Here is a 20,630-nt window from a genome sequence, read left to right as displayed (position 1 = left end):
AAGAATGAATTTTAAATTAATTAATTAATTTTTAAATAAATAAGTAAATAAATTTTAAAATAAACTAATGAATTACTAATGGAAAGAAACAAATGAATTACAGAACCAATGGATTAAGAATAAGCCATTTTCCTACTAGAGAATTGTGAGGTTGGAATGATGCCAGTTGGCTCAGAAGCACCAATTGCTTTTGCTCAAGGAACAAGGTGAGCTACAAAATGGAAATAAGCTCCAACTAACAGATTGTCCCTCCCTGCCATCGTGGGAGTCAAGAAGTTCTGCAGCGGTCACTGGACCCCGCACTCTTACTTACAGCCCCTGCCGCCTGCTCTCTCTAATGGGTATTGAGTGTTCTGCCTGCATAGATCCCTCTGCTAAGGGACGGGGTACAAGGATGGGCGAAATATGGCTCTTTAAGGACGTAATAGTTGAGAAGTCAACACAAGTGGGTAAATAGCACTCACAGTACTCAAAGGGCCTGACTGACGAGGACCTTGGAGGAACTGGATTAGGTAAGACACTGGAGGTGACGCCTTAGCTGAGTTCTGAAGAGTAAGTAGGCGTTAGTCAATTGAGGGATGGGGCAGGGGTGGGAAAGAAAGATGTCCTAGGGAGAAGGCACGACATATGGGAAGATCTGTGGGGAGAGAGACAGGGGCACATTTGGGGACCTGCAAGCAGTTCAATTTATGTTTGGAGTGCACAGAGAGAGGGAGAGAGTAGAGAGCGTGAAACTTTGGGGTAAAGTTAAGGAAGCTGGGCTTTATCGTAGTGGATATTTATATTGATTCTGGATGGGATTTAGTTTAGGGAATAAGAGAGGCACAAGGGAGCTAGAGAAAGGTAGAGGTCATGGACCAGGGAGGCCAGGAGAGATGGAAAAGCAATGAAGGCGGAGGAGGCTGATAATTTGAAGCTGCGGTTCAGAAGAGACTGAGCGTACACTGTGCCAGACTTCTCATTGCTCCACGTGTCACATGCTGGCCCAGAGCGGGAGTGAAACTCTAGAATTACTGATGGGACGTTGTTCAATGGCTTATTCTATTTTTCTCTCTATCCAGTCTTAACCAAGGACTTATAACATAAGAACAGTTTCTGAATCCTCTTTATTCAGAATCTTCTCCAGTAATTTTTCTCAAGAGTTAGTCTTTGTTAGAAACTGTGGAGCTGTGCTCGCTTCGGCAGCATGAATACTAGAATTGAAACTGCTGAGTTGAGCCAGGTGAATTCCTGACAGTACGAGTGAGGTCAAAACATTTGAGTCACAGAAGATCCAGAGGGCAGGTAGGCAACCAGGACGCCTCTGTGTTTGCCAGGTTGTCTAACAGGAGCTGAATGAAGAATAATGTTTCCTCCAGAGGCATATGGCCTTTATTTGGGGAGGACGCCTCCCCAGCATTCACTAGAACTTTATAGCGGGGAGAGCAATGCTCTTTTGGTTACAGATGAAGGGGAATTACTTGGTACTGTCATATCCTCTAGGGCAGCAAGGACAGCTTCACAAAAGAATGTCCTTTTGCCAGTAAAACAAAACAAAAGAACCCCCAAATGATGTGCTGGGGGAGTGCTGTGCATCAAACCTGTGTTTTGATTCCTTATAACTTACTGTTGATATTGTTCCTTTCAAGTTCCCGTACTTATAGGCTGTAGTGATCTGGAACATGGTTGACGTAGTACATTTGTTGTACTCGTATAGACAGCGCTTACATTGTGCCCCATGCAATTCTAAGAACATTCTATGTCAACTCATTTAATTCTTTTATAGTCCTATAAGGTAGGTACTATTGTTACCATCACCTCGAGTTTACAGATGAAGAAGCTGGTGCAGAGTAATATGTCCATGGTAAAAAGCTACTTAGTAGAGTTGAATTTTGAGCCCAGGAAATTTGGCTCCAGAGTCTATTTTTTTTTTTGAGGAAGATTAGCCCTGAGCTAACCCCAATCCTCCCCTTTTTGCTGAGGAAGACTGGCCCTGACCTAAGATCCGTGCCCATCTTCCTCTACTTTATACGTGGGACGCCTACCACAGCGTGGCTTGCCAAGTGGTGCCATGTCTGCACCCGGGATCTGAACTTGCGAACCCCGGGCTGCCGAAGCGGCACTGCGCCACTGGGCCAGCCTCCAGAGTCTATTCTTGAAACCAGGAATTCCTAAGTTTTGATGTCAAGTAGAAACACTAGGGACATGTGTTAAAATGCAGAATCCCAGGCTGCACTCTCCGAGATTCTGATTTAAGATGTCTGGGACGGGCCTGGGTATTTGCATTTTTAACAGGTGCTGCATGTGTTTATGATGAAAGTGTTCCTCAGAGCACACTTAGAGAAACACTGCCCCAAATCGTAACGCTAGCCTGTCTCTTGTTACAGCTACTGAAAGTCTGCTTGTCCTTGACTCCTTCTGACTATCCCAGTATACTGTTCAATGTAAACAAAAAAATAATGTGAAAATAAGGACATTTGAGAATCAGCTATCTATCCAACCATCTGTCCATCTATCATTTACCTATTATCTATATTTCTTACAATGTTGATTTTGTCTACATATATAAACTAGTTTTAAAAATTCTGTATGATACCCAGTGTCTCTGGATTAAATTTTTAGCCATTTGTTTCCTTGCCTCATGGATCCATTTCGCAATAAATTTGTGATAACTCTAAGAGGAGACAATCCTCTGCACCTTCATTGGGTCGTCTTGCCATCAAAAGGTGACATTCTTTTATAGCTCCAGTGCTGGAGCCAGAACCGATGTTTGCTGTGTGTTAGTCATCTTACAATGGCCTCTTAATGCATGCTGCTATGTTCGAGAATTTGACCTGACCTATGGCATCTGTCCATTCATTCAAAAATGTCTAGAGTTTCTTCTGAGTTTTACTGTACTTCTGTTAATTCTCTGCCGTGATTCTTACACAATTGTGATAAAAAGAAGTAGGGTGAATACTGAAATCAGTCCGGAATGATTGGTTGAACGGTACTATTTGGAATCTCATTTTTCCATCTGAAATAAAAGGGGTGTGTTTTTCAGTCTTACCTTTATCTAAATTTGGGTATTCAGAAGGCACATGGTTTCAGGTTAAAACTAAAATTCACATTCACTTGATAGAAAAACAGTAAAAAAATAAAATTAATTGAAAAATCTTCACCAGCTACAACTGAGCCCTCCAAGCTGATAAAGGTCCTAGACAGCCTTGTCCTCTCCCTCAAGGCCAATGGCCTTTGACCTATAATGGGGGACAGCCCCATTTCCTGGACCGACTCCTGTCTAGCTCTCTAACTGTAACTGACTGAATGAGAAAATGGTGTGAGAGACAGGAGCTTTGGCTTGGAAACAAATAGGAGAACTGGCTGAGATTAGTTAGAGACTGGAACAAAGGCACATTAACAAGAACGGGAGGGGCTCAGAAGGCTCAGTGCACTAAAAGAAGCAGCATCTAGAGCGTGAGAAGGAAAGGGAGGAATTTGCAGGAACAAAGGGTGAATTCCCTCCCAGCATCTCCTCTTCTCCAGTGGACTCTCAATCCCGCGTTGTAATCACTCTCTCTTCAGAAGCAGCTTTTCTCTTATTGCCTTTCTCTACGTGCCCCTATTTCAGAAGGTTTTGCACTTCTGGGCCTAAACACTATAGAAGGATCACTCATTTCCTCCAGTTTCCAACAGCAGGTTTGTACTATCTAGGCAGCCTGGGTGGATCTAACCCAACTCATAAACTTTCCAGTAAGGATACAATTATTTTTTATTTGTTCCTCCTCCTTAGATTGAGGGTGTGTGGTAGAAATAAACATTTTTCCATACAAAATAATTGACTTCTGCTTTTGACCAAGATGGAGAAACTGGGACCAAGTTAACCCTTCACCCCGAAATGAGAAAAAAAAAAAAACGCAAAATATGTGAAACAAAGGTTATTAAGACACTAGAGATCAGGCAAATTAAGGACAGTGATACCTGAGAGATGAGGATCAAGCAAGGTAAGCTCTAAAATTGCCCCAAATTACTGCTTTGAATGAATTTCCCAGTCGCCGTCAGGAAGGGGTTACTCAGGTGGGGCCAGTGGAGCCCATGAGCTGAGGAAACGGAGCTGAGAGGCTGGGAGACAAGCAGTTCAAGCCTGCAGGCAGAGTTCTTGGAGGAGAAGCTGCAGAGGAGAGAAGCTCAGAGACCTGCTGAGGAGCCCTTTCAGGTTTTAAGCAGAGTGTTGTTAAGCACATGAGTGTGAGAAAACTACTTTCGGCTGTGGAAAGAAATTTCCAGAATGATTAGAAGGAAAAAAGTTCCAGGAGCTCACATAGGACTGGAAAGAGTCCCTGTTGCCATCAGCCAGATTGGAAAACTTACAATTCATGGGGGCACTGCATAGAGTACTCCAAAAAATATTGCCTCAGTAGTGGGGAATAATTGGCCTAGGCAAAATGCTGCTCTAGTCCTGCCTAATTAACTTCAAAAATAGGACTTGAAAGTGTCAAACTGTTTCCAAATAATGTAACTGTGCCCCAGAACAAACTCAAAAATATTTATAGGAATGCAAAAATATTCTGAGCACACCATGGTAAAATTTAAAATGTATAGCATCTGTTAAGAAGTTACTCGGCATGCAAAGAAGTGGGAAGATGCGAGCCATCATGCAGACACCAAACCAGAACTGACGTAGATGTTAGAATTAGCAGACAAGGGCAATAAACAGTTATTATAACTGTATTTCATAGTCCAAGACCTAGAAGAAAGATGTTAAGTAGAGACCTGGAAGATAAAAGAGGTCCAAATTGAACTTGCAGAGCTGAAAACCAGAATGTCTTAGATGAAAAACACACTGTATGGGATTAACAGCAGATTAGACATTGCAAAAGACATGATTAATGAACTGGAAGACATTGCAATAGAAAGTATCCAAAATGAAAGATAAAACAAAAAAATAAAAAGTAAATAAATAAAGCATCAATGAACTATTAGAGAACTTCAAGAAGCTGAAAATATGTCTCTTTTTCCTATTATAATGGCTAAAATGAAAAAGACTGGGTATGCTGAATGTTGGCAGTTTCTTAAAAAACTATATGACCCATTCCACTTGCAGGCATTTGCCCAAGAGAAATAAAGTCATGTGTCCACACAAAGACCTCTTCATAAATATTCATAGAAGCTTTATCTGTAATAGCCCAAACTGGAAACAACCTAAATATCCATTAATAGGCAAATGGATGGTATATTGATCAATTTGTATAGTATATCCATAAAATGAACACTACTCATCAACAAAAAGGAAAGGTGTTAGACAAACAAGAGTACATACTGTATGATTTCATTTATTTAAAATTCTAGAAAATGCAAAGTAATCTACAGTGACAGGAAGCAGATGAGTGGTTGTCTGAGTCCAGGGCAAAGATAAAGGTGGCAGATCAGGGTGATAAGGAGGGATTTAAGAGGGGCATGGGAAACTCTTGGGGCAATGGATATATTCATTTTCTTGGTTGTACTGATGGTTTTGTGGGTGTGTATACATATATATATATACATGTGTCAAAATTTAACAAACTGTACACTTTAAATGTATCATTTATTGCATGCCAGTTATATATATAATAAACCTGTTAAAAAATAAGTAATTCTTTCCCAACTATGAACAGTATACCTTATACAGAAGACTCTAGAATCACTTAATAATAAGATAAAATGGGAAATATTTTATTCCTCAATAATTGGTAAGAGAGAAGTTTCCTTTAAGTCCAAACCCATTGTCTAGAATCTGGACCTTGGCGAGCTGAGAAGGAACTAGAGGCACAGTCTAGAGGCTTTGGCCGGCCACTGGGTGAGTACTCAGGAGACACTCTCGGGGCCATCTTGAAGGGGATAGCCACTGAAGGGACAGAACCGAGAAAGTGTTGTGCCAGGAGGGAGGAGACTAGAATAGACCAGAGAAGAAATGGAGAGGATTGTGAACTTGAGAAGAAGCAGTCAGGATGCCACGTGAGAAGAGCTAGAAGAATCTGAAGGTCAGTGAAAGGAGGCCAAGAGGATGAATGGGATTAAACCGAGGTGGAAAGAGGCAAATTCAGGCCCAGGTGAAAATGGAAGTGCTGGGTGAGTCCCCCCTTTGGATTCTGGTCAATATTTAACGTGCTCTGTTGGTGCAAGGCAAAGCCTAGAAGAAAAGAAACACACTAACTCGACAGTTGTAAGTCATTACATAATTAATAAAAATCCTTTTCTTTTATAGGTTATGTCAACATCCAGGTTGAAACCCCTGATGGATGTGGTAGAAAAGAAAAGGAATCTAAAATTTCTTTATCTAAACATCAGTGGAAGGAGGTACTCAGAAAGAGTGTTTTCAGGACCACCACAGGGTCCCACCAAGCTATTTCCATTGGTCTGGGCTGTGAAATAGAAGAGTTTTAGTCTACGTATGTCAGCTGCCACTTGGCAAAGGTGTGTGGTTAGGTGCGATATTTTGTTAGTAAGCCTTTATATTTGCATAGCATTTTAGAATTCATAAAATTCTTTCATGTATATTTTGATCATGTAGAGATCCCATTTTCATTAGTGATTAATTATTACACTGACAAAGACTAAAGTTATTAATTTATAACAAATACTTTGTGAAGTAAATTTCATGGTAGGCAGAATAACAAGAAAAATTCACTGTGGGTCACTAGCTGGGTTTAGAAATCATCAAAGCAGAACTTTTATTAAGGTACTTTAGAAATGATTAGACCTGTACTGTCCAATATGGTAGCCACTAGCCACATGTTTGTTTTAAATTTAAAATGATTAAAAATAAATAAAATTAAAAAATTCAGTTCTTCGGTCATAGTATCCGCATTTAACGTGCTGTTCGATATGGCTAGTGGCTGCCATATTGGATAGCACAAAAACAGAACATTTGCAGAAAGTCCTACTGGACGGTGCTGATCTAGGAAAAGTCCCTCCCACCTTCAGTGGCTGAGTTTCAGTGAAGAGTTGAGGAATTTGAGGCTCAGAAAGGTTAAATGATTTATACAAAGTCACACAAGGAGAGCCTGAAATGAAAATGAACCCAAATCTCCTCACTTCTGTAGGAGTGATCATTTCAGCACCTCACACGGCCAAATTTCACCAGTGTGTCTGCTCTTGACTAGGAGAGGCTGGATACCCCAAACTGGCAAATAATCCAGCACTCGTTTAGTTTTTTATTTGTATTCTACACGTATATTTCAAGTTAGGCAGAGCTAAAGCCCAGAAACTTCACTTCAAACAAAATAATGGTGTCACACTATGAAGACATGATCTGGAGAGCTTCCCAATTTCTCTACTCTGTCCCTTTACTCAGTTCCTCGTTCAACCCACTCTATTCCGCGCTGGGACCAGACAGTTCGTTCTTAGGTTAACAGGAAAACAGGCAGAGCTGCCTCCTCTTAAAACATTCCTGGAGCGCCAGGTGGTAAAGGGCTCGGATTTTCCAAGGTTGCTCAGCAGGGCTTTGAAAATTAAAGAGCCTAGATGAGATGTGGGGAAAGCAAGCAACTACATTTGAGAAGGAACAGCCTTTCAACTGCGTGAATTCTTGATGAGACAGCAAAGTGAGTCATTAAACAGTGGGCTGTCAATGAAGCTGAGACCCAGATTTGCCTTGGATCAGCTGCACTGCAGTAACTTCACCACTCAAAGAAACCATGGGCAGACCCTTGGTGAACGCTTGGACTTGCTTCTGTTACAGGCTCACATCCTTATTTTTCTGAAAACAGGTAGACAAAGGAGTAGATACATATTGAAGAGTTGCTGATGAAATTCAAGGGCTCTTCAAAAAAACATCTCATTATGCAGGGGCATTTTGGAGGCTCAATGCTTTCTAGTCCTTTTACTGGCCTCGAGGAAAAGTGATCATTTCCATATTTGAATTTGGTAAAAGTTGTTTTTCCTGGGTCCCTGTTAAGTTTCATCCAGCTTTTGGCAGGAATGGCCTTCTTGGACCCTGTGGGAGTGCTGGCTGACTGTCCCGTCTTCCACAGTGCAACAACTGTTCTATAGAATTCTGGGAGAGCAGCCTATTTTTGACGCTAGAGGATGCGTGACATGTCATTAACCTTCAAAACTGGCTCTGCACAAGAGTATTGTCAACAGATGGTGACTGTGAGATTCTCTCTCTCCTCTCCCTGCCTTCCTCCTGCATCCCCAGGATATGTTCTGGCACAGAACGCTCATTGGTTTCAAAAGGAAATTTGTGTGTGAGCGGACATTGCGGAATGTGGAACAAACACTGGAGTAAGATTTCTTTTATTTATTATGAGGATTATAGAAATTGAATGGGCAGAATAAACTACCAGTAGTGTTCATATGCAAAGACAAGCCAACGGTGATGAAATGAACATCTCTGCTGACAGGCTGGCTGTTGAGCATCAGGGAAGGGTGGCTGGGGCACCGGCTGGAAGAGCGGGAAGCCAGCATTGGAGTGAGGATTTGGGTCTAGCCATTTAACTTTCAAAGCTGTCATTTTTCCTGTTTCCTTTTCATCAGTGGACATCAATAGTAATTAGGACATTAATTATCAACCAACCCAAAAAATGTATCCTTGAAAAGAAGAAGTTGACTAATTCATTCAGCAAATATGTGCAGGGTGTTTACAATGTACCAGCACTATGCTAGGGTCTAGGGATAAAAGCTGGTCTGGAGGAGGCGGGTTGGTAAACAGATAATTATTATACAGCTCTGATAATTCCCCAAGAAGCACAGCTGAGGAGGGGAGACGTCTGCAGCCTACGACACAGGGACCCCAGAGGGTTCAGTTGCAGAGGCATGAAAAACCACGTGGGGAATGTGTCACACCTTCCCAAAGCATCAGTTTTATTTGATTGCAAATTTAAAATGTTTATCTTAAGATAAAAGATACGTTAAAAAGTGGAAATAAATTTTCAAGTAAATTTCTTTCATTTAGCCCAGATACTGGTTCATTTTCCATTCTCCTAATGAAGACTTTGCGGGAAAAGTTTGAGATCATTGGCCTAGGGCATAATTATCAGCTTTTTGTACAGGAGTCACTAAAGCCTTCATAGGCCCTTTCGTGCCACTTTGCCCTCAGAGATAGAAGTATCAGCATCCTACTATTCTGCACGCATGGGGTACTATGTAGTTTACAAAGTGCGTTTGATGGATTTTGAACCCCACGGTTGACCAGCACCACGTTACCATCAGTGCACCATCACCACGTTAGCAATGAGGAAACTGAAGTTCTATGAGATTAACTCCTTTCAGGGAAAGTCACAGAGCTGGTAAGTGACAGACTCAAACTTCACTTTGGGTTTTCTGAGACCAAATCCAGTATTCTTTCTACTAAACTGTACTGCCTCTCTTTTCAATAATTAAAAATTAGATGACCTAGGTCAAGAATCTCTAGCCTTTTTGTGGCTTATATCCATTTTCTTATTATCTCTTTAAGAATGCAGAGTCTAAGTGAGGAGGAACAGACGTTGGATAATGCTGACATAAAGGTCCTGAGAGGCTGAGGGAGCCGGAATGCTCTGTTTCACATCTGGGAAATCTCAGGAAAGATGGCGTGGAAATTAACGAAGGGGCAGCTTGGTTAAGTAGGGAGTGTAATGGTGACAATTTAGGGATCTATCGTCAAAGATTTCAAGATTTGTTGCTACATTTTGGTTCACTGGTTAGGTGGCCTTGACGCACATTGTACTCATTGTTCTCCCATTGATGCCTCATGACCTTGTTTTGACATTTCCATCCATCAAAACTGTAGTATAATACCGTATAAACTAGCTAACGTTGCTGAAATTTTGGAAGGATGTAACATCAGGAAAATGTTTAAGACTCTCCATCTTAAATTAGGTAATCTGGAAGCACTATGGACCAGGTTGATGCTTACTGAAAAATAAATAAACCTAAAATATATATTACTTGTAATGCTAAATTCCTGAATTGTTCATATATCTTTCATGTGTACCTCTTTCATCAGATTAAATACAGCATTTGCTTATGACAATTGCAGACTTGATTAAAATCATACACTCTGTTTCAAAATTTAAAAATTAAACGGCTGAGACTAAGAAGTGACAAAGCTGAGGGAAGCCGAGGTATGCCTGCCAATTATTGTTGGCAGGAAATGGGATGACTCAGCCTGAACATGTGCTTTCATTGCTTGGGACAATGGGGCATGATGACAATGTTCAACTTATTGACTATTGAGGACGTTTATGTCACCCAGTTGGTAGGAGACTGTTGAAATGCAACCACAGACTAACAAGAATATTGAAGTGACCCAATGTTTCCATGTAAGAAAACTGAGGATAAACAGGAAAAAGACACGACTGTTTCAGAATAATCAACACATGTGCCATGTACTAAAAGAGACTGTGTGTGATGGATCCCAGGAAAGTAGAAGTGGAGAAATTCCAGGAGTTAGGAAGAAAACGTAATATTGCCAGTGGGAGGCATGACCCATTGCCCAGAGGGGGGACTAGGATTAGCTGCTGGGGAGAAGTAAACAAGCGCATTGTGGTTGCAGGAGAAGGGGGACTTTTCTGAAGTTCTTCCAAATGTGACCCTAAGGTATCATCTGCTGTCTGGTGTCTCATCCTGTAAAAATATCTGAAAAATAGAGAGCGGAAAAGGAATTAACTTGGCTTGACCTCCATGAACTGGCCCAGCGTTACTGAGAAACTTAAAAGGGTTTGGAGGTGTGTGTGGGCAGGAGATTTATGGGAAATATCTGCACTTTTCACTCAATATGGCTGCGAATCTAAAACTGCTGTCAAAAATAATCTATTTTTTTTAAAAAAAGGGACTCAGTGTCGTTGACAAAGTGCCAGTGATCAGCGCGATCCTGGTTGGCCAGAGGATGTTCGCCGAAGCTCGATTCGACCTCACTGGCTCTGTAAGCTGGGGTAGGTTTTTGTCTTAATGACACGGTTCCCCAGATTGTCCTCAAGATGTTTTCCAGCTGGAAAATGCTGTGATTCACATGAGGAGAAATATCTGTGTACATGCGACAGTCTCGGAGGGAAGCACAGTTTTGCCAACAGAAACATACCTTGAGTCATTTTGCCTTTTCCCAGGGGAAATCTGCTCTGTTATCGGAGGTTTGCAGTAACAAGTGTTCTGTTGGGGGTGGGGCACGAACTGAAGGAAGTGGTCACTGTGCTGGGGACAGGGGATCTAGATGGGGGATTAGCCACGAAGGTTGTGCTGGGGTCATTTTTCACCGTAACCTTACCCGTACTGTCCACAGGGAGATCCTAGGTTTGCGTTTTCTCGTTCGACTTGCAGCCCAGAAAGTGTTTGTTCACTTGGGGCCCCCTTCATAAAGAGCGCCACGTTAGTCCAGAATTGTGCATGGAAGACACAGAGGTGGGGCACCGGAGTCCCGTGGTTTGTTCTACAGCCATGTGCATGTTGCACCTCCTCCGGAGTCTGCAAGAACGCAGGCAGAAGATGTCCTTTAAGGCATGCCTGTTTTTTCCTGTGTACATCCCTAATGACACTGGGTGAAAACCGCAGGAAAATGATGCAGCATCGAGTAACGCCAAAGCAAAGGGAGCCTTTTGTAACAAGTCCCTGCAGCAATGTTGGCCTGTCTTGAAATGTTCTCCCCTTTCGTTCTCTCAAACACTGCAGCATCTCTTTGTGAGCCAGTGGAGCTTTTCGTTTGGAATTATGACACTGCAGGCAGCTATACGGAAGAAAATCTTTGACCTCAGCTTTCAGAAATCTCCGTTAGGCAGATCCTTTTTCTTTTTGGAACAGACCTTTGCCTATTTGGAGGGGGTGTGTTCTTGACAACTGCTCTTCCCAAATGCACTGCATTGTAATTCAACTCCCAGTAACTTGCCTAGCTTTTGACATCACCAGATTGGAGGGACGAGCACTTCCGCCTGAGGCTCTGGCCACAGAAGTGAGTATGCAGAGCAGAGCTCTGCTGCAGCCTCTCTGGGGCCCTCGCCTCCCAAAGCCTCATTTCACTTCTTGTGTTAGAGCTGCTTGTAGAGACCATTGGGTAGCACAAGAAACAGATGTTGGTTTCTTGACTCAAATCTCCAAAGTTTCACAGCATAGGAATGCTGGTATTTATGTGGCATTTACCTTACAGTTCCTAGGATGATCTTGATTTTAGATTATTTTTCTCGGTCTTTGATGCTGAAAATCTACTTTTTTATTTATATCCATGGTCTCAGACTTCAGTGCACATTGGCATCATCTGGAGGTGCCCTTCACCCAGAGATTCTGATTTGAAAGATCTGAAGGGGACCAGACAGTTTTATTGATGTTTAACTCTTTTTGTTAAGTTGTCACATACCCATAGGAAACTGCTCCCACCTTAACTGCACAGTTCAGTGAATTCTTTTAAGACTTTATTTTTTTTAGAGCAGTTTTAGGTTTACAACAAAAATGAGAGGGAGATACAGAGATTTCTGATATACCCCTGCCCCCCACACATTCATATCCTCCCCCGTTATCAACATCACTCACCAGAAGGGTACACGTTTTACCAAGGATGAACCTACACTGACACATCATAATCACCCAAGTCCATATTTACCTAGGGTTCACTCTTACTGTTGTATATTCTGTGGGTTTGGATCGATGTATAATGACACATATCCATCATTATAATATCATACAGAGTATTTTCACTCCTTTATTTATCCTCCCCTACCCCTCGGGCAACCACTGATCTTTTTATTGTCTTCATAGTTTTACCTTTTCCAGAACATCATATTGTTGAAATCCTATAGTGTGTAGCCTTTTTAGATTGGCTTCTTTCACTCAATAATATGCAGTTAAGATTCCTCCATGTCTTTCCATGACTTGATAGCTCATTTCTTTTCAGCACTGAATAATATTCCATTGTCTGGATGTGCCACAGGTTATCCATTCACCTACTGAAGGACGTCTCAGTTGCTTCCAAGTTTGGGCGATTATGCATAATGCTGCTATGAACATCCACATGCAGGTCTTTGTGTGGACATGAGTTTGCAACTCCTTTGAGTAAATACCAAGGAGCATGATTGCTGGATCATATAGTAAGACTATGTTTAGTTTTATAAGAAACCACCAAACTGTCTTCCAAAGGGGTGGTACCACTTTGCATTCCCACCAGCAGTGTGTAAGTGTTCCTGTTACTCCACATCCTCACCAGCATTTGGTGTTGTCAGTGTTCCAGATTTTGATCATTCTAATGGGTGGACAGTGGTGTCTCACTGTTGTTTTAATTTGCATTTCCTGATGACAAATTATGTGGAGAATCTTTTCATATGCTTATTTGCCATCTGTGTATCTTCTTTGATGAGGTGTCTGTTAAGGTCTCTGGCCCATTTTTAATCAGATTTTTGTTTGCTTATTGTTGAGTTTTAAGAGTTCTTTGTATATTTTAGGAAATAGTCCTTTGTCAGATGTGTCTTTTGCAGATATCTTCTCCCCATCTGTGTCTTGCCTTCTAATTCTTTTGATATTGTCTTTAGCAGAGCAGAGGTTTTTAATTTTAATGAAGTCTAGCTTATCAATTGTTTCTTTCATGGGTCTGGTCTTTGGTATTGCATCTAAAAAAGCATCACAATATCTGGGGGTGGTTTCCACTTGCGAGGCTCTGCTCTAGTACGTGGTGACTCCCTGCATTCGCCTGTCTGTCTCTCCAATCTTGGGGACAGCGGTTTGCCCTGTGTCCTCCCCTGTCTTATGGATCAGAGAAGAGGTGTTGAGTTTTCAGTCTGTTTGGCTTTTTGCTTGTTATTAGGATGGATTGGCGATTTCCAAGCTTCTTACATGGCGAATCAGAACCGGAAGTCCCTCAATTCAGTGAATTTTTACATATGTATGCATCTGTATAGCCACCACCCAGATAAAGCTGTGGAAAATTCTAACACTCCAGAATGTTTGCTCATGCCCTTCCCAGGCCAACGCTACCCCACCCTACCCAGAGATAACTACCATTTTAATGATTCCAAGATTCTGCTCAAGGCATGGGGACAAATATGCTTTTCTTCATCTTTTGAAAATCAGTGGATTTACTAACATGGTCTGGAAAAACTCACCTGCAGTTCTGAGGCTGAAACTAGTAGAAATAGTTACATAATGAATAAACTTTATACCCCTGTCAAATTCACCTTTGAGAGATTTAGGAAACCCCAAAGCCCAGTGGAGGCTGCCAGTCACAGAAAGGTGTGCCTGGAAGGTGACAAGTGAAAAAGGAAACTGTCGCCCTTTCAGCTGGACTGTGGTTTGCCTGTCATGATGCTAGAGTGTTCGCTGGTGTCTTAGGAAAACAATCTTGAAGGTAGGGAGTTTTAATGTCTGTCAAGCACTGTTATCCAGGCAAAAGGTGTATTGACTCCATAAAACTTATTTCTTTAGCTAGAAACAGTAATAATTAATTTTGAGCATCTTAATCAATGCTCACAACAACACTCAACACTATTAAGATAAACTTTTATCCCAGAAAACCAGTATCAGTTCTTTGGATAGGAATATAATTATGCTGAACATTTACTGAACATTTCCCATGTGCCAATCATTGTGGTTAATGCTTTAAATGGACTGCCTTTTTTTCTTAATTTCCATATTCAGAAGAGGGAAATAAGCTTTGGTGAGCTTTCCCAAGCAGCTGGTAGGTGGTAGATGAGCTTGGAACCCAACTCCAATCTCACCGAGATCCTAATCACTTAGCTTCTGTGCTGGACTGATTCTCTAGAGAAATACACCCATTTATTTCTTAGCTTGGTGGAACTCTGATGTCTTGAAATTATGCAACTTCCTTGGTTTTAATTTAAGCCTTTTGATGGATAATTTGGAGGTCTGAGTCTTCATGCCCACCAGAAGGCATAAACTTCTGCCAGGAGATAACCTCCAACATAGATTCATAAATTGCCATTCTGGTTTATACATCAGAATTTTATGAGTTGGGTCAGTGTGTAGATGGACCTTGAAAGGGCTGAACAGCTCTGTGTATGATAAAAATTAATCTTGGTAATTATGTACCAGATAATCTTGTAACCATGATAATCCATGATAAAAATTAAGTTTCAGAATTTGAAGCCCTGAGGATAATCCCTGACCCAGGATAATTCTGCCATGGCGTCATCAGTAAACTCAGCCCCGTCTCCTATCAGCCCCTCCACAGGCTTTATTCCTTCAGCCCCACAGGAGTTTCTGTCCTAAAGGATTTATACACTTAGTTTTGCTTACTTTACTTGAAAATCTCAAAGAAGGAATATATATTCAAGAGAAATATGTATTCTTTCTTTGCTATTGCCATTAAAATATACATACAATGATGGTGAATATTAGAATTTAAAGGTCTAGTTCCACTGTTTTTTTGGTTGTACCATAAATTTTAGTGAGAAAAAATCAACTCAAAGATATTTTCCAAGGCAGGTCTGATTTCTCCTAGAAATGGGAGTTACAGGTTCGATAATCTCCATTTATGAATAATTCCATTTCCTTTTGCTTATTTATAGTAAGCAGAATCCAAGCGTATTCTCCGAAATGGTTGGCCAATACCAGACTTCTTTTGCTTTGTAATCACTTTTTTTTTTTTTTTTTGGTGAGGAGGAGTGGCCCTGAGCTAACATCTATGCCAATCTTCCTTTTTTTTACATGGGATGCTGCCACAGTGTGGCTTGACAAGTGGTGCTAGATCCACAACCAGGAGCCGAATCTGCCAACATTGGGCTGCTGAAGCGGAGCATGAACTTAGCCACTATGCCACTGGGCCGGCCCCTGCAATCACATTTAAGTACCGAGCACACCTCGTGCTTTTTAGATATCTCTGTTATCATTCAGAGAGGAGGAACAAATACTCTTTTCACTTTAACACCTTCCCGTAGCTTTAACCTTGAACTTCATCTATGGGATCTGGCCTTCATCAGTATAAAGGCACTTTGATTTCAATGCTGGCAGTAATTCTATAGCATGGGGACACTAATTCTTATGGGTCTATCCAGATTAAGGTAAAAGCACTCCTGTGGCCTGTGAAGTAATGTAACAGGGACTTGTGAGCCCCTATATCCATTTAGAATTTATTTGGCCATCTAGCTATTATTCCACTAGAATATATGTTCCATGAGTACTGAGATTTTTATCTATTTTTGATTACTCTGTGTTCCCTAGTATCTGGCACATAATAAGTGCTCAATAAATATTTATTGAATGACTTCATCCATCCATTCATCCATCCATACATCCATCCATACATCCATCCACCCATCCATCCAATGTTTACTCCACTTCTGCTAAGGTACATGCATCTTTAAGTGCAAAGAAGGCAAAATATTGGCTTCCCTAAGATGACTAAAATGCAGCTGCCCTGACCTCTCATTTCACATAGCTCTGGTTCAGCTGAGTGCTAAAGGATAGCAGACTGCTGCATTGTTTTTCCATATTTAACCATCCTGCTGCCCAAGAAAATAGTTACTCTTCTGACATAGATCATTTAAGCAACCGTACATTTGTTAAACAGCAGTTTTTGTAACTTTCAATCAGCAGCACCAGATTGTTCTTTTAATTCCAGCTTTCATTCATGGAAATACCAATTCATCTGTTTTATTCAATAATCAAGGGATTAATTTGCCCCTGAAATGGGTTTGATTTACTAATAAGATAGACAAGGCACGAACAGAGGAATTCATCTTTTTTGTTTGTTTGTTTGTTGTTTTGTTGTTGTTTGCTTGTTTTCAGGTGTGCATCGTAATATATTTCAAATTCTGTGTAGATTACATCATGTTCCCCACCCGAAAACTAATTATAATCCATCACCACACACATGTGCCAATCACCCCTTTCGTCCTCCCCTCTCCCCCCTTCCCCTCTGGTAACCACCAATCCAACCCCTGTTGCTCTGTGTTTGTTTGTTGTTGTTTTTATCTTCTACTTATAAGTGAAATCATACGGTATTTGACTTTCTCCCTCTGACTTATTTCGCTCAGCTTAATACCCTCAAGGTCCATCCATGTTGTCACAAATGGCCGGATTTCGTCATTTCTTATGGCTGAGTAGTAGTCCATCATGTATAAATAACACATCTTCTTTATCCATTCGCCCCTTGATGGGCACCTACATTGATTCCAAGTCTTGGCTATTGTGAATAATGCTGCAATGAACATAGGGGTGCAGGTATCTTTATGCCTTTGTGTTTTCAAGTTCTTTGGATAAATGCCCAGCAGTGGGATAGCTGGATCATATGGTAGATCTATCCTTAATTTTCTGAGGATACTCCATACTGCTTTCCATAGTGGCTGCACCAGTTTGCACTCCCATCAGCAGTGTACAAGGGTTCCCTTCTATCCACATCCTCTCCAACAATTGTTTCCTGTCTTGTTAATTATAGCCATTCTGACTGGAGTGAGGTGATATCTCATTGTAGTTTTACTTGCATTTCCCTGATAGCTAATGATGTTGAGCATCTTTTCATATGCCTGTTGGCCATCCGTATATCTTCTTTGGAGAAATCTCTGTTCAGATCTTTTGCACATTTTTTAATTGGGTTGTTGGTTTTTCTGTTGTCGAGACGTATGAGTTCTTCGCATATTTTGGACATTAACCCCTTATCTGATATGTGGTTTGCAAATATCTTCTCCCAACTGTTAGGCTGTCTTTTTGTTTTGTTGATGGTTTCCTTTGCTGTGCAGAAGCTTTTTAGTTTGATGTAGTCCCATTTGTTCATTTTTTCTTTTGTTTCCCTTGTCCGGTCAGACATGGAACTTGAAAATATGCTGCTCAGACCGATATCAAAGAGCGTACTGCCTGTGTTATCTTCTAGAAGTTTCATGGTTTCAGGTCTTACATTCAAGTCTTTAATCCATTTTGAGTTGATTTTTGTGCATGGTGTAAGATAATGGTCTACTTTCATTCTTTTGCACGTGGCTGTCCGGTTTTCCCAACACCATTTATTGAAGAGACTTCCCTTTCTCCATTGTATGTTCTTGGCTCCCTTGTCACATATTAGCTGTCCATAGATGTGTGGGTTTATTTCTGGACTCTCGATTCTGTTCCATTGATCTGTGTGTCTGTTTTTCTGCCAGTACCATGCTGTTTTGGTTACTATAGCTTTGTACTATATATACATATTTTAAAGACCTTTTATTTATTTATTTATTTTTTTGAGGAAGATTAGCCCTGAGCTAACATCTGCCAATCCTCCTCTTTTGGCTGAGGAAGACTGGCCCTGAGCTAACATCCGTGCCCATCTTCCTCTACTTTCTATGTGGGACGCCTACCACAGCATGGCTTGCCAAGCAGTGCTATATCTGCACCCGGGATCCGAACCAGCAAATCCCAGGCCACCGAAGCAGAACATGCACACTTAACCGCTGTGCCACCCGGCCGGCCGCTGTAGTATATTTCGAAATCAGGAAGTGTGATACCTCCAGCTTTGCTCTTTTTCCTCAGGATTCCTTCGGCTATTTGGGATCTTTTGTTGTTCCATATAAACTTCAGGATTCTTTGTTCTATTTCTGTGAAAAATGTCGTTGGCACTTTGATAGGGATTGTGTTGAATCTATAGGTTGCTTTAGGAAATATGGACATATTAACTATGTTAATTCTTCCAATCCAAGAGCATGGAATATCTTGCCATTTCTTTGTGTCATCTTCGATTTCTTTCAACAATGTTTTATAGTTTTCAGTGTACAGATTTTTCACCTCTTTGGTTAAGTTTATTCCTAGGTATTTTTTTCTTTTTGTTGCTATTGTAAATGGGGTTGTATTCTTAATGTCTCTTTCTGCTACTTCGTTGTTAGTGTATAGAAACACAACCGATTTTTCTATGTTGATTTTTTATCCTGCAACTTGACAGTATTCATTTATTGTTTCTAAAAGTTTTTTAGTGGATTCTTTAGGGTTTTCTATACATAAAATCATGCCATCAGCAAATAGTGACAGTTTCACTTCTTCTTTTCCAATGTGGATCCCTTTTATTTCTTTTTCTTGCCTGATTGCTCTGGCTAGGACTTCCAATACTATGTTAAATAAGAATGGTGACAGTGGGCATCCTTGTCTGGTTCCTCTTCTTAGAGGGATAGCTTTCAGTTTTTCTCCATTGATAATCATATGTGCTGTGGGTTTGTCATATATGGACTTTATTATGTTGAGAAATTTTCCTTTTATACCCATTTTATTTAGAGTTTTTATCATAAATGGATGCCGTATCTTGTCAAATGCTTTCTCTGCATCTATTGAGATGATCATGTGATTTTTATTCTTCATTTTGTTAATGTGGTGTATCACATTGATAGATTTGTGGATGTTGAACCATCTCTGCATCCCTGGAATAAAACCCACTTGATCATGATGTATGATCTTTTTAATGTACCGTTGTATTCAATTTGCTAGTATTTTGTTGAGGATTTTGCACTGAAGTTCATAAATGATATTGTCCTATAATTTTCTTCTTTTGTGTTGTCCTTGTCTGGTTTTGGTATTAGGATAATGTTGGCTTCGTAGAATGAGTTAGGAAGCCTCCCCTCCTCTTCAATTTTTTGGAAGAGTTTGAGAAGGATAGGTCTTAAGTCTTCTTTGAATGTTTGGTAGAATTCACCAGGGAAGCCATCTGGGCCTGGACTTTTATTTTTTGGGAGGTTTTTGATTGCTGTTTTGATCTCCTTACTGGTGATTGGTCTATTCAAATTCTCTACTTCTTCTTGGTCCAGTTTTGGAAGGTTGTATGATTCTAAGAATTTATCCATTTCTTCTAGATTATCCAATTTGTTGGTGTATAGCTTTTCATAGTGTTCTCTTATTATCTTTTGTATTTGTGAAGTGTCCATTGTAATCTCTCCTCTTTCATTTCTGATTTTATTTATTTGAGCCTTCTTTCTTTTTTTTCTTGGTGAGTCTAGCTAAGGGTTTGTCAATTTTGTTTATCTTTTCAAAGAACCAACTCTTGGTTTCATTAATTTTTTCTATTGTTTTTTTAGTCTCCATTTCATTTATTTCTGCTCTGATTTTTATCATTTCCTTCCTTCTGCTCATTTTGGGCTTTGTTTGTTCTTCTCTTTCCAGTTCCTTTAGATGCACTTTTAGCTTGTCTATTTGGGATTTTTCTCCTTTGTTGAGGTAGGCCTCAATTGCTATAAACTTCCCTCTTAGAACTGCTTTTGCTGTATCCCATGGATTTTGGCATGTTGTATTTTCATTTTCACTTGTCTCCAGGTATTTTTTTATTTCTCCTTTGATTTTTTTCTTTGATCCAATCATTGTTCAGTAGCATTTTGTTTAATCTCCACATTTTTGTGGCATTTCTGAGTTTCTTCCTGTTTCATACCTTTGTGGTTAGAAAAGATGCATGGTATTATTTTGATCTTCTTAAATTTATTGAGACTTGTTTTGTGCCCTAATATGTGATCAATCCTGGAGAATGCTCCATGTGCATTTGAAAAGAATGTATATTCTGTGGTTTGGGGATGGAATGTTCTGTATATATCTACTAAGTCCCTCTGGTCTAATGTGTCCTTTAAGGCCAGTGTTTCCTTGTTGATCTTCTGTTTGGATGATCTACCCATTGGTGTAAGTGGACTGTTAAAGTACCCTACTATTATTGTGTTACTGTTTATTTCTCCTTTTATGTCTGTTAATAATTGCTTTATATATTTAGGTGCTCCTATGTTGGGCACATAGATATTTACAAGTGTTATATCTTCTTGTTGGATTGTTCCCTTTACCATTATGTAGTG

The 20,630-nt window shown here is 40.4% G+C and overlaps 1 long non-coding RNA gene across 1 annotated transcript; it reads left to right on the top strand.

The window, feature by feature from the left end:
• The first annotated feature begins 255 nt into the window (after positions 1-255).
• On the top strand, positions 256-9,926 carry LOC139080296 (uncharacterized). Its single transcript, XR_011534691.1, has 3 exons — positions 256-512; positions 6,203-9,227; positions 9,395-9,926. It is a non-coding gene; the product is annotated as an uncharacterized lncRNA (long non-coding RNA).
• Positions 9,927-20,630: the final 10,704 nt, after the last annotated feature.

Source organism: Equus przewalskii, chromosome 29 (assembly GCF_037783145.1).
Source record: "Equus przewalskii isolate Varuska chromosome 29, EquPr2, whole genome shotgun sequence".
Lineage (NCBI taxonomy): Eukaryota > Metazoa > Chordata > Mammalia > Perissodactyla > Equidae > Equus > Equus przewalskii.
Note: the sequence above shows the minus strand (reverse complement) of the source record. Positions and strands in the feature narration are given on the sequence as shown.